General features: G+C 42.3%; 1 long non-coding RNA gene across 1 annotated transcript; it reads right to left on the bottom strand.

Moving 5' to 3' along the window:
* Positions 1–673: 673 nt before the first annotated feature.
* LOC311269189 lies at positions 674–10,388 on the bottom strand. Its single transcript, XR_014624056.1, has 2 exons — positions 9,929–10,388; positions 674–3,175 (listed from the first exon to the last, which is right to left on the bottom strand). It is a non-coding gene; the product is annotated as an uncharacterized lncRNA (long non-coding RNA).
* Positions 10,389–13,124: the final 2,736 nt, after the last annotated feature.

The raw sequence follows: 13,124 nt of genomic DNA, 5'->3' as shown, positions 1-13,124 counted from the left end.
GGGTCTGACCTCCCTGACCCTAACCCTCTGACAATGTCCCATCCAAATACATGTTTCCTTTTGTTCACATAGCAATGTCATGATAGAACAAGACACTAAGTTACAAGTTGTTTTACAAGTTGTCATTTTTGACCATAAATCATTATATGGAGGGACACAGGCAAATGTTGCTATTAATCAAAATTATTTTTCAAGTCTTCTAAAGACTGTGATGTGTGCAATGCAGCAAAAAAGGTATTTGAATGGAGCATTGTGTACAGAGCCTCTTAAAGATCTTTCCTTTTTCTACAAAGAGAAATGTCAGGTTAAAAGTAAAACCTCTGTGCTTCCTTTGAAACAATCATCAGCTTATTAATTGTCTGTTGAATGTACGAGAACTGACTGAAGATTGTGGTTAAATGACTGTGCACTTCACATATATTAGCTGTGGCTAGCATGAGATAGCTTGTTTACATTTCTATTATATTATATGATATTTAATAATATCAGAATACATATAATTAGTTGATTATTTCTAATATTGTAGGTTACTGAACAAATGTCACAGCAGATCAGGGCACTTTCTGGCTCTGTGGAAACCTCGATGCCTCAAGGCTTTAATTCACTTGAGACGTCGCTGTGGAAATTGATCTTATTTGTGAGATATCTGAAATAAACTTGTAAGAGATACCAGTTGTCTTTGAGGATTTTATTCTTTATAAAGAAGGTTCAACAATCATACAGAGTGGTATACAGTCTACAGAAAGAAGAGCAGTGAGAGACAGCTGAGAACCCTTTTTGATAGGGAGAAAGGAATGCCCTGTGTCCTTCTCACGCCTGGACCAGGCTCTGTTATCTGTGGCTAAACAACAACAAGGCCAGAGAAGAGATTCTTCAGTGAGCAACCTTCTGGCGTTCCGCACATAATAATAACAGTCTCTCATTGTGCAGATTGTACAAATACAACATTCAAGGATGTGGAAAGAACATATGAAGACAATGTAAAACATAGCAATTGTCTAAGAGTTTAATCATTTCTCATACAAGAGTCTAGTAATATAATTTTCCATTACACTCCTCCCTTTTGATCATTTATTGATCACTTTAAGTATGTACAAACTACACACAACATACATCAAACTTAAATATTCCCTCAGGATTCAATTTAAGTTATCACATATTGTACTGTCAAAAAGCAATAATAGCTGTTTTTGTGGAACATAGACATTCCTAGTATTCATTGCAAGCTGGGAGGAGGCAAAACACATGTTTACTCAGTAGTGTATTCATCATCATCAGAGTCAGAGTCAGAGTCAGGATAAGGAGGGGACCAACCAGGGAGAGGGAACAAATCAAGAGAATTATCTTCTGAATGTAGAGGTGGTACTTTATGTTCGACATCCAGTGACATCATTTGAGTTGAAATGGACCTATCAATGGCTCTAACAATCAAAACTCTAATGCAAGGAATGATACAACAACCACACTGCCCAATGAGAGTTAATGCTACAACGATCCCAGTGAGCAGAGACAAGATTAGTGCTTTCCATTTACCAAACATTGTATCAAACCAGCCAAAGGGGCTGTTAATACCAGAATTTTCAGCAAGTTCTCCACGAAGAGACCTCAGTCCCTCAAGAGCCTGGGTGACAGATCCGTCTGGGGCTGTGTTGTTGGGAATGAAAGTGCAGCAGGAGTCACCAAACATTACACAGACGCCCCTCCTGTCAGCCAGCAGCATGTCGAGCGCCATTCTGTTTTGCCAAGTCATCAGAGATGTTGCTGACAGCTGCTCAGCTAGTCCAGTGAGGGCATCATGCGTGTAGTTAATGAACCTTTGTTGGTTGTAATAAATGTAATTAATCCGGTCCACATTTTTACTTAGTGTGCACCACCGGCAAAAGGTTGACTCAAAGCCTGCAGCAATCTGATTTCTAGCTTTGAATTCATCAGGGACGCCACGAGGCACACCTAGAGCATCAATGTACACTGTTTTGTCAAAACTGCCAAGTGGGTTAGAGAAACGTTTCACCCTGTAATTCTGGGAGTGACGGTATTCTTCAACCGGCCACAGGTGTACCTGCGAGGCAAACATGGTGATTGCACACAAACCAGTCCAATTAGCAGGTAGAGACTTTAGTGTCCTACCACAATCCCAGTAGATGTCTGGATATGGCTCTGTCTTATAGTCAAACGCATCACGCTTCCAGCGCCGACCATAAGAGCCGTCCTCAACTTGTTCTTTGTCTCTCTCTGTGCTCTGTCCGCTGCCGTCAGGAGGATACAGGGTATGAGTTTTTGCACATTTAAGACGTGTCTGTCCAACATTGATACTGCCATAGGTGCGGTTGAAACAAATAAAGGAAGCACCTGCTGCTGCTTTAACTTGTCCTGTAACGGGTAGTGGTGGTGAAGGAACTGAGAAACGGGGCAGCGGAGGGCAAGATTTAAACAGTGAGCAGCTGAACCTCCAGTGAGGCTGTGTAGATATTCTAGTGAGCAAACAGTCCACCAGACACACGACAAAGGGACCCTCTCCGGGTCTGGGTTCAGAGCGACAATGAGGATTTCCAGGCAGACTGACCAGTGTCAGGTTCGCTGTGTAACCTTGACAAATGAGGCATGATGATTCTGTCGTTGTGCGTGCAGTATAATTGACATACTGCATCCACAGATTCTTTAAGAGCCATTCAGGGGTCTTGCCTGGTCCATAGGGGTCAGAGGTCAGGTGTCTTTTGGTGCTGTGCAGAAGTGTAGTGTTGTTGTCATGAGCAGTGTTTTGTGAGGCTCTTCTGCTTGGATGAGTCAAAGTCCATAATATGGGTACCACTATGATGACAGTGATCCCACCAAGACAGCACAAGGTGCCTCGGAGACCGCACATGCTTCGCTGTCTGAATGGATGCCACGGACATTGTCGTCTTTCCATGTTGCACACAGGTGAATCAGTGCTTCAATCAGCACTCCTGAGGTTGTTTCTTCACACAGTACGCCAATACTGTGACCCCCTTCTTCTCTTCCTGGTGTTATGGACACTCCTGGCTGTCCTCAGCGTGTTGTGGAGTTGGGACCTTCCTGCACTGGCTGGCATGCATCCAGGTGGCTCTCTCAGCGATTTTGACAGCGGTGTGGATGGTGAGGAGGACCTGGAAAGGGCCGTTCCACTTTCTGGACCTCCAGTGTTTTCGCCTGAGGTCTATGGATTTGAGATAAAGCAGAGGAAAACATCTGGCAATATTGAAACATATTATTTTCACAGAAACAGGTCTCAGGGAGTGGTCTATTAACATCTATTATCATTCTCATGTACATTAGAACAATCGGCAGGGCTTTAGTCCATGAGAGACCTGTTTCTTCACAGCACTTTGCAAGGTTTGATTTTAAAGGGCCATTTTCTCTTTCCACTGCGCCCCCACTCGCTGGATGGTAGGAGCAGTGTTGTCTCAAATCAATCCCAAGAAAACCTCCTAGCTGTTTAATGGCTTCACTCACAAATGGTGTACCATTATCACTCCTTATTTTCCTGGGTTGCATGGCTGTGAGAGAAGCGCTAATATCTGTGTGTGAGTGTGTGTGTGTGTGTGTGTGTGTGTGTGTGTGTGTGTCAGAGTCAGAAGCGCTAGTGTCTGTGTGTTTCTCAGGGTCAGAGTGAAGCAGAGTGTGGGAGTGTCTCAGGCAGCAGCTTTAGCAGTTGTGTCTGCCCGTGCATTTCCTGTAGAAACTGAGTCGGTGTTAGTGTGAGCCTGACATTTACACACAGCAATGGCTCTGGGCAAAAAAGCAGCATCCAATAATTCCGAAAATTTGTCACCGTTCAAAATAGGCTTGCCGTCAGATTTTATGAATTTCCTGTGCTTCCATAGAGCTCCAAAATCATGCAAAATGCTAAAAGCATAACGACTATCAGTCCAGATCGTTACTGGTTTATCTTTTGCTAGTTTACAGGCCTCTGTGAGAGCAACTAACTCTGCAGCTTGAGCAGAGTAGTGAGGCAGCAAAGAGCCTGATTTCAAAATCTCATGTAGTGAGACTACAGCATAACCAACCTGGTTTACCAGTTTCTGGGTTACGGGATGCTGAGCCATCAACAAATAAAACAAGGTCAGGGCTAACCAGTGGAGTTTCAGACAAACCAACCACCTCGTCTAACACAGCAACACAGTTGTGATTTTCACCCTCCCCCTGAATGAGAAGCAATGTAGCAGGGTTAAGAACAGTACATCTTTTGAACTTGATGTTAGGCATGTCAAGCAAAACAGTTTTTGTTTTGTTTTGGCTGTGGAGAGATGTGAGGTTTTTGGTCAAGCAAGATTAGAGAGACAGCATGAGGGACAAGGAGAGTCAGATCTGAATAACCTACAATATCCCTTGAAGCCATAACAGCTTTCTCAGCTGCTGCTACAGCCCGGAGACAACGTGGCAAACCAGCAGCTACAGGGTCGAGTTTAGCAGAGAAATGAGCCACAGGTCTAAGTCTCCCCCATGATCCTGAAGCAGCACTGATGTCATACATGCATTCCTCTCATCAACAGTCTGTGTGAACGGTCTGGTCAGGTCAGGTAGCCCTAAAGTAGGTGTGGTCTGTAGAGCCAGTTTCAGGTCAGTGAAGGCCTTTTCAGCCCCAGGAGTCCACGTCACTAAGTCATGTGATTGTAGGCTTTTACCATGCACTGTGGCACCAAGTGGTGCTTCTAACACTGCATAGTTAGGGATGAACGTTCTGCAATTTGAACACATTCCCAGGAACAAAGAACTTGTTTTTTGGTTTTAGGCCTGGGAATGTGCTGAATTGCCTCAACATGATTGGGTGAAAGTGATTTCCCATCGCTGGAAATCTCATGACCCAAAAATGTGACCTTTTGTCGGACAAATTGTAATTTTGACAAGCTCGCTTTGTGACCTTCGCTGGCCAGATGTTTTAGGAGTGATCGTATCACGCTCGCATTGTTTTTTTGTCGGCGTGCAAATCATATGGTCGTCCACATACTGTAAAAGTGCAGAGCCCTCAGACAGAGCCAGAGACTCTAGACTTTTCCGCAACGCGTCGCTGTAACCAGTAGGGGACTCGCAATAGCCTTGGCACAGGCAGGTGAACGTCCAGAGCCAGTTTTGGAAAGAAAACGCAAACCAGAATTGACTATGCATTATGCAAAAATGCATTGGCCAGGTCCACCACCGAAAACCATAATCATAAGTGGAACTAACTGAACAGTTTGCTGTGTGTGTGTGGTTGCAGAAACAACCTTTCTAAATGCATGCAGCTTCAGATTGTAAAACACACACAGTGGCTAAGCTTCATGCACGTGCAAAAAGACCCAAATCCTCCCATTTATCAGTGCTTGCTTTTGCAAGTGAAATGTGTGGTGCAGTTATTTACATGATACAGCCGTTTTTGAGCGAGTGTAAGTTGCACAGATGCAATGCACTTATTTTCTGTCCAACATAGATGTGTGATAGACAACGTTCATTTTTATATTTGTCATCATACCATTGCTTTTCATACTGGTTATCTGGACCCATTGAAACAAAAGATGTACACTGAAGTGAGTCATTTGGCGTGTACTGCATGAGTGTGTGGTGGGCCAAGGGGTGTGTGTGTTTTCTGGCCTCTTCTAAAAATAGACTTCTGATATGCTCTGCCTCAGCTTCCACTGATAAGCATACAACAGCTGATCAGGGCAATATTTTACAAACAACTGTGCATTTTCATGAGTCTTTAAAATTTGAACACCATCTGGTGTGGAAATAAGAGTTATTCCCAGTTTGCACATGAGATCTCTGCCCAATTTATAGGGCAGCAGTCTGACAGCAGAAATGCATGTTTACAGTTTGTGCTGTAATCATCAGAGCATTTAAGAGGAACAGTAAAATGTTCACGTACTACTACACCAGAAGCACTTGCAGAGTTGACAAAGCTGCCTGACATTTTAGGAGAGCTCAGAAACTCCTCTCCTTTGATCACTGAGTGTGTAGCACCAGAGTCAACCAGGACAGAAACCATTCTGTCATTCACAGATAGAGAATATGTTGGCATTTTCTTAAAGGCATTGTTTTCATATTTCACATATGTACCAGTTGGAGGTGAACATTTTATTTCAACGAAAGTTATTGCATCACATAACAATTCAAATGTGTGATCTGTAGTGTGTGAGGATGCATCCTCCCGTGTGTGTGTGTGTGTGTGTGTGTGTGTGTGTGTGTGTGTGTGTGTGTGTGTGTGTGTGTGTGTGATGTGGGTGCGTTACCAGTCTCCAGATGCGTCGGGTGAGTCAGAGTAGAGAATGAGCCGTCCGGCCACACCCCCCCTCCCCTTTCTCAGTCCTCCTGGCTGGAGGTCGCAGCTAGGTTCTTGGGGCAATCCCTGGCCCAATGTACTTTTTGTTCACATCGGAAACACACATCCAGATCATAATGAGAGCGTCTCTGGTCACCGTACCCTCTGCAACCGCGGCCTTGACCTCAGCAGAGTGATATATGGTCATTGCTGCCATATGCAGCTCTTTCTCAGTCTTTTCCTTCTTATTCTCTTTTTGCTCTTCGATGATCCTCTCAGCGTGCGCAGTATGGCGTCGGACTTCCTCAAATCTCTGGTCCTGCCAGCCTACACAGCTGAGTTTAGTTACTCCACGGATGTGAGGGCACAGGCCTTTCACGTAACTGTCTCTTAAGTGAGCCTCCCAGGTGGAGACAGTGTCACCAAGAGCTTCTGGTTGGAGGCCACTGTAAATGTTGAAAATGTCAGTGAGATGAACGTGATATGCAGACACAGTTTCACCTTCTGACTGCATGCAATCAGAGATCTTAGCAGAGTCCATGCGAGGTGGGAAGGCAGCTGTAATTAGTGTATAAGCACGGTAACTGCATTCCTATAGCTAGCATTGTCCAAGCTGTCTGTCATGATGTGAGCAGCACATGTCGTCACTTGGAAACTTTTCTGAAATCTTTGCCCAATCTGCTGCTCCCAATTTCAGGACTAGCAGGCGTTTCAGTTCAGGAAGAGTTGGGCTGAATTCTCGACAGAAAAGTTCTTAGTCCTCAGCAAATTTCTTGCCACATGTACTTGGCTGTGGCAGGTGTGCCATGGCCTCCTTCACATCCCCTTGTTTGTGTCCAGCTGCGCTCATATCTGGTTGGGGAACAGACGTTGGCGGTTTCTGGTCGTCCAGGTATTGCGGTGGTGCTGGAGACCGCGGTGGTGGTGTCGGCGGGTCAGATAGGAGGGGTGCCGTCGAGGTCATAGTCCACTCTGAGACACTGAGGCACAGGACCTGGAAGTGGGGGATACAGAGAAGAAACCGGATTCTGAGAGGACAACTCTGTTCTTTTCTCATCATTAGGGTCCGGGCAGCTAAGCTGCCAGGAACCTATTGTATTCCTAGGAATTCTTTCTTTCTTTCTTTCTTCTTCTTGTGAGGAAGTCATACTTCCCATGGGCGAAAACTCACCAAACTTTACAGAAATGTCCGGCCCCATGCCAGATTTACTTAATTCCAAGGACATGTCAATATTCCTCCTGGGGGGGGGGGCACGATAAGCGTTTAAATTTAAAAACTTTAAAAATACCTACAAAATCAACAGTACATGCTACAGTTTTGAAACTTTCACCAAACTGTAGCCCCAATACTGCTGAAACTTTAGTCCACTTAAACTCATTACAAATTATGAAGTCCATCACTCAGTTTTTTTCAAAACCTGTAAAACTTATAAAACCTATCTCCTCCCACAATTTTTGCCCAATTGTCACCAGACTTGCTAGAGAGCATCTTCAGACCGTCCTCCACAAAACTTGTTTCTCGGATTTTTGATTTATCAAAAATTAAGCCTACAGTGCATCAAAATGTTTGACTGTAAACAGTACTGTAAACATATACTATCAAATTCTTGCTAAATACATTTTCAATCTTCCTGAAAAAAATTGAGAATATTTTGCAGTCATGGTTGATGGAGTTTGGCAAATATCAGAATTTTATCTCAAAAACTGAATTTTTGAGAACATTTTGAATTCTGCTCTCATGGGAACAACTGGAGTCAATGTAAGAGTGGCATTTTTAAACATCAAATTTTCTCTTATGAAGCAAAACACTTTAAGTTAAAAACAAATCACCAACATTTCCATGCTGTCAAGATGCAATTTATGTATTATCAGATTTTTTTTAAGTCAAGGAATTTCTGACATTTTGACCATTTTTGAAATCTGCCTTGACAACAGCTGCCCAGACAGTGACTCCCTGAGTCGACAAATCAAGCCACACAGCAGGTCTCATTTCCAGCCAATTAGCTCAGTGAGTTAGGAGCTGGTGCTTGGTGTTAGGGGTTGTGGGTTCAAGACCCAGCAAGGATGATGATGATGATGACAGATCAAAATATCAGATGTCCTCAACATGAAACACAAGACCATTGTCCTGACAGTGGCATCACAGCAAGCCTCTAAATTAAATAAAAACAAATAGCTTGGACTGGACCATGGACGAAAGCTAACCAATTTTTGCACAAAGGTCCAGTCTCATGCCAGATTACCTCAGCTGTAAACCCAAGCCAATAGTCCTGATGGTGGTGCTACAGCAAGCGTCTAAAGTTCAAACCTTTGAAAATTCATAACAAATCAACCATACTTGCTACAGCTTCAGAACTTTCATCAAACTGTAGCCTCAATATTGAAGAAACTTGTGTACATTTAAACCTATTAAAAATTATGAAGTACATCACTCAGTTTTTTTTCAAAAACTGTAAAACTTCTTAAACCTATTTCCTCTCTCCTCCTTTGATTTATCAAAAATTGAGCCTCAAAAACTGAATTTTTGACAGCATTTTAAATTTTTCTTTCATGGGAACAACTGGAGTCAATGCAATGATGACATAGCTAAACATCAGTTATTCACTTATGGAGCAAATCAATCATTTTTAAAATTACCAACATCTCCATGCTGCAATATGTGTATTTTCAGATTTTTGTCTTGATAACTGAATTTTTTACAGTGGTTTCAAATCTGCCTGCACAACAGTGAATGGCTTACTCAATTTGTGAAGCCACTGTTGTATTGTCAACTTGTTGTTGTTGTTGTCAACTGTCTTGTCTTCCTATTCTCCTGTTTGTTGCTCAGAATTGCCTAAATTTGCCAAAAATAGCCCGGACCCGACCCATCGCTGCGCAGCAGCTATAATTTGCACTTTTCTTTTCCTTCTCACTTTGACCAACACGTTTACGTCTCTCCCTCCATCCTAACTCTTTCCACATACTAAAGGCTTTCAAATGCCTTTTGACCTCCTCCAGTTTTTTATTTGATACTTTTCTTTTTGCTTTTATCTCTTTTATTTTAAAATGAATCCTCTCCTCCAACCGATTCAGCTGTCTCATGCTGAATGTCCCTCTGCAGGGAAAACCAAAATCTCTCACCCAGACATGTAAAGGCTCTATAGCCTCATTACCATAATTAAATTTCATGTAATTTATGTTTGGGGCAGCCAGGCCTGGTCCTACGCCAGCTTCCTGGTTTTTGCTGGATTTACCTCCCATTGTTCTACTTGTCACTCGTCCCAGTGCACTTTATATTTATCCTTAAGACCCGGTCATCACCGTGAATTCAGTTTGTTCACTCTACAAATCATGAAAAAAGCAGCCAACCAGGGGTGATAACCTTAAGAGACCCCTTGTCTCCACTTGGTTCCACTCAGCCCTGAGTTGGCAACCAATCCAGCGGTACAACAGCTTCATAGGAAAAACACCTTTTCTTCCTATTAACTCCGGTGTTCACAGAACCCGGTATAATCTGCCCTGAATTGGTCCAAGTCGCCCAACTATCACAATGATCAACAGAAATCCAGCAAAAATGACTATTTAATTAAAATTAAATTACTGTTATTTTTTACATTTTTACAAATATATATATATATGTACTTTTTTTTTTTTTTTTTTTTTTTTTAAGAAGTTTCGTTTCTTTCAGTATCTCACCCCAACGTGGTCCTTTTTCCCTCAATAAGGATTCCAGTGATGTCGTCTCATTCCTTAAGATTTTTCTCGAGGTACAGGCTGGAAGAAGTTTCCTCCAGGATGATCAGTCACCGTCCGCTGCAGGTTCCAGATCCTGTCACACAAGGAATCCCACTTCTGACACCAAAATGTTGTGGAAATTGATCTTATTTGTGAGATATCTGAAATAAACTTGTAAGAGATACCAGTTGCCTTTGAGGATTTTATTCTTTATAAAGAAGGTTCAACAACCATACAGAGTGGTATACAGTCTGCAGAAAGAAGAGCAGTGAGAGACAGCTGAGAACCCTTTTTGATAGGGAGAAAGGAATGCCCTGTGTCCTTCTCACGCCTGGACCAGGTTCTGTTATCTGTGGCTAAACAACAAGGCCGGAGAAGACATTCTTCAGTGAGCAACCTTCTGGCGTTCCGCACATAATAATAACAGATACAGAGGCTCATCTGCTGTCCCATTGACAGTAGCACCAGGATTTGATTTAAATTAAAGATACACTATACAGACATTACATTACAGACTTTTATTTCTAGCAGATATAGAACCTCAAATACAAAATGTCCTCCCACCCTTGAGCTCTTCCCTTGATGTTTTAAACTAATACAGTTAGATCCACTGCCTGTTGTTGACATTGTCGATATATTCATGGTGTAAGTATGACAGAGCCAGTGTTTTTTATTTTATTTCAAGTGAATAGGTACCTACATGAAGGGAACAGATGCAAATACTAGAGGCTAATCTTCCTAGTTGCACACACACTATGGCCTCCTTTTGCATGTGGTTGTCTTTGTCTTTGTGTCGTCTTGTCTCTGTTACAGGTTGCTTCAGTCTCAAGGCCGGTTTCCAAAAGCAGCAGAGCTTCTTTGAACAGGACTGATGGTGGTTTGTTCAGGGAAGTCACAAATTGTATGAGAGGCTTAAAAAGTGCTACAGCTATAACAAGAAACCAATCAGCAACATTTCAAACTACGTAGACAGCTAATACAGTCTGCAAAAATGAGAAGAGGTAGGAAGATGAGCTAAAGAAACTCTTTCAAGGGCTGGAGCACATCTCCACCACTGCAGATATTTGGTCTATTTACAACAAAAGCTGAGATGAAACAATATATAGGCACAATACCATCATTTACATCATATATGTTTGTACAGTTCTGTACTGGTGTATCATCCAGAGTTTGCTTTGTGTCTCACACCTACACTAACTGATGTTGGTAAATTCCTGTGAAGTGAAACTGCTAAATAATATTTCTGTGACGAGGCAGCAACATGTCCCAACAATGTCCTGCATGTGCACACATTCTTATAATCATTTACGAAACACTATGACCTGGTTTTGAAATCATGAATCTTTTTAATTATTTGACATAGAAGACGATTTCAAGGACTCATTATTAACAGGGATGTGAAATGTGTTGATATGCTTTGCTGAATTTACTGTACTGTACATCTACTTATGTGCAACCATTACAATTCAGATTTTATACAAAATGACACAAAATAAACACATTCATCTCCTGTTAGTTCTAATTAGCTCAAATATTAAGGCGGATCACTCCAGTTAGTTGTGTTTTTGCTTGACTGTTTTTGGATTGATTTGCTCAGGTCTTTGTCTTTATATCTGGTTAACCATGTACTTGTGTGTCTTTCACAGCTGCTTCTGCAGGTAAAGATAATTCTCATACTGATTAGTGTAACTGGAGAGACAGGAAGTTGACTTGTTGAATTGTGTAATGAGATCTCTGCCTGTTAGTGGACCAACTTCATGTGGATTAATCCAGTTGTAACCACATGGAACCACAGATACAGAGGCTCATCTGATGTCCCGCTGACTGTAGCACCAAATTCCTGTGAAGTGAAACTGATAAATAATATTTCTGAGACGAGGCAGCAACATGTCCCAACAATGTCCTGCATGTGCAGAGAAATAGTTTCTTGATTCCTCTGATGATGATAAATAACGTGTAACAGCAAACAAGACCACTACTAAATACATTACCTCATCGTGATCCATCCTGCGGTCTCTCTGTCACTCACTTTCAGATTGACCAGCATTTGAAAAGACAGTGGATAGTGTAAATCCAGAGGGACATGGGGTTACTGTTTGATGGTGTTACGCAATTCAATGGTATGGTAAAGGTGTAGATTAAGTCTTAAATATCAGCTCATCTTCGACACATTTTATTTAAGTCCAGTAGTAAAACACACTGGATGTAATCAAACGGTAATGTTAGCAAGGAAGTATTTGGCTCGATGTCATTCTGGATATTTACTCTCCTTTTTATTTTCAGCTGCTGATCAATCAGGCGGAAAAATGATAATTTGTCAGATTCCCTATGTTGAAGTCATTTCTTCCCACCCTGAGTGTGATGTCTGAGCAAAATGGCCACCGTGTGAATGTGGTCTGCTGACATGCGCACCGACCCACAACTAAAATACTGGTGCAGGCCCTGCACTCACACCACCATTCATGTGCATATTGTGTCTTGCAGACATGTAGCAAACAGGTTGTTAAAAGCACGTACATCTGCGGCCTGAATGCTAAAATGCTCATGGTGATTCCTACAGTGTTGATTTCTACATTGTATTTGGAACTTTTACTTTCAGTAAGGTCTTTGAGGCCTTTCTGCTGTTTTTGACAATAATCACTATCTGTAATAACACCTGGACAGACTGGGCCAAAGCAGGCTGATGTCAGTGATTAAAAACACAATATCAAATACAGCAGGCTCACCTGGTAGCTGCTCCAATGGAACACATCTTCTGGACTGGAGGCGCACGAGACGTGATCGTCACGTGACATGCACAACAATGCAGCTGGCCTCAACAGTTCGTCCCAAAACTGGACTTGACATGTAGCAGCCTGCTAGTCAAATATAAGGCAGTAGAATCACTCAGTGATGAGTGGCTTCTTAGCTTACAAACTGTTACTGTCACTTCATAGTTAAGATGCTTTGATGGGAACGTTCAAGGCTGAAATGCAAACCAGACAAAGCAGGCTGCTGCAGGGCCCCAGACCCTGAGAGCCACAGGCTCGCTGCAGCAAACCCTCTTTGTTTTCATTAACTGAATAAGCTGAATAAATAAACTGAACTTTAAAGGACACAATTTCATACTGTTTTACGTTGTTTATATGTGGCGGACCCTGCCATCTTACTAGCTTCA

This window comes from Pagrus pagrus (genome assembly GCF_965226575.1).
Source record: "Pagrus pagrus genome assembly, chromosome: 14".
NCBI classification, from domain to species: domain Eukaryota; kingdom Metazoa; phylum Chordata; class Actinopteri; order Spariformes; family Sparidae; genus Pagrus; species Pagrus pagrus.
This window is presented reverse-complemented; position numbering and strand designations above follow the sequence as displayed.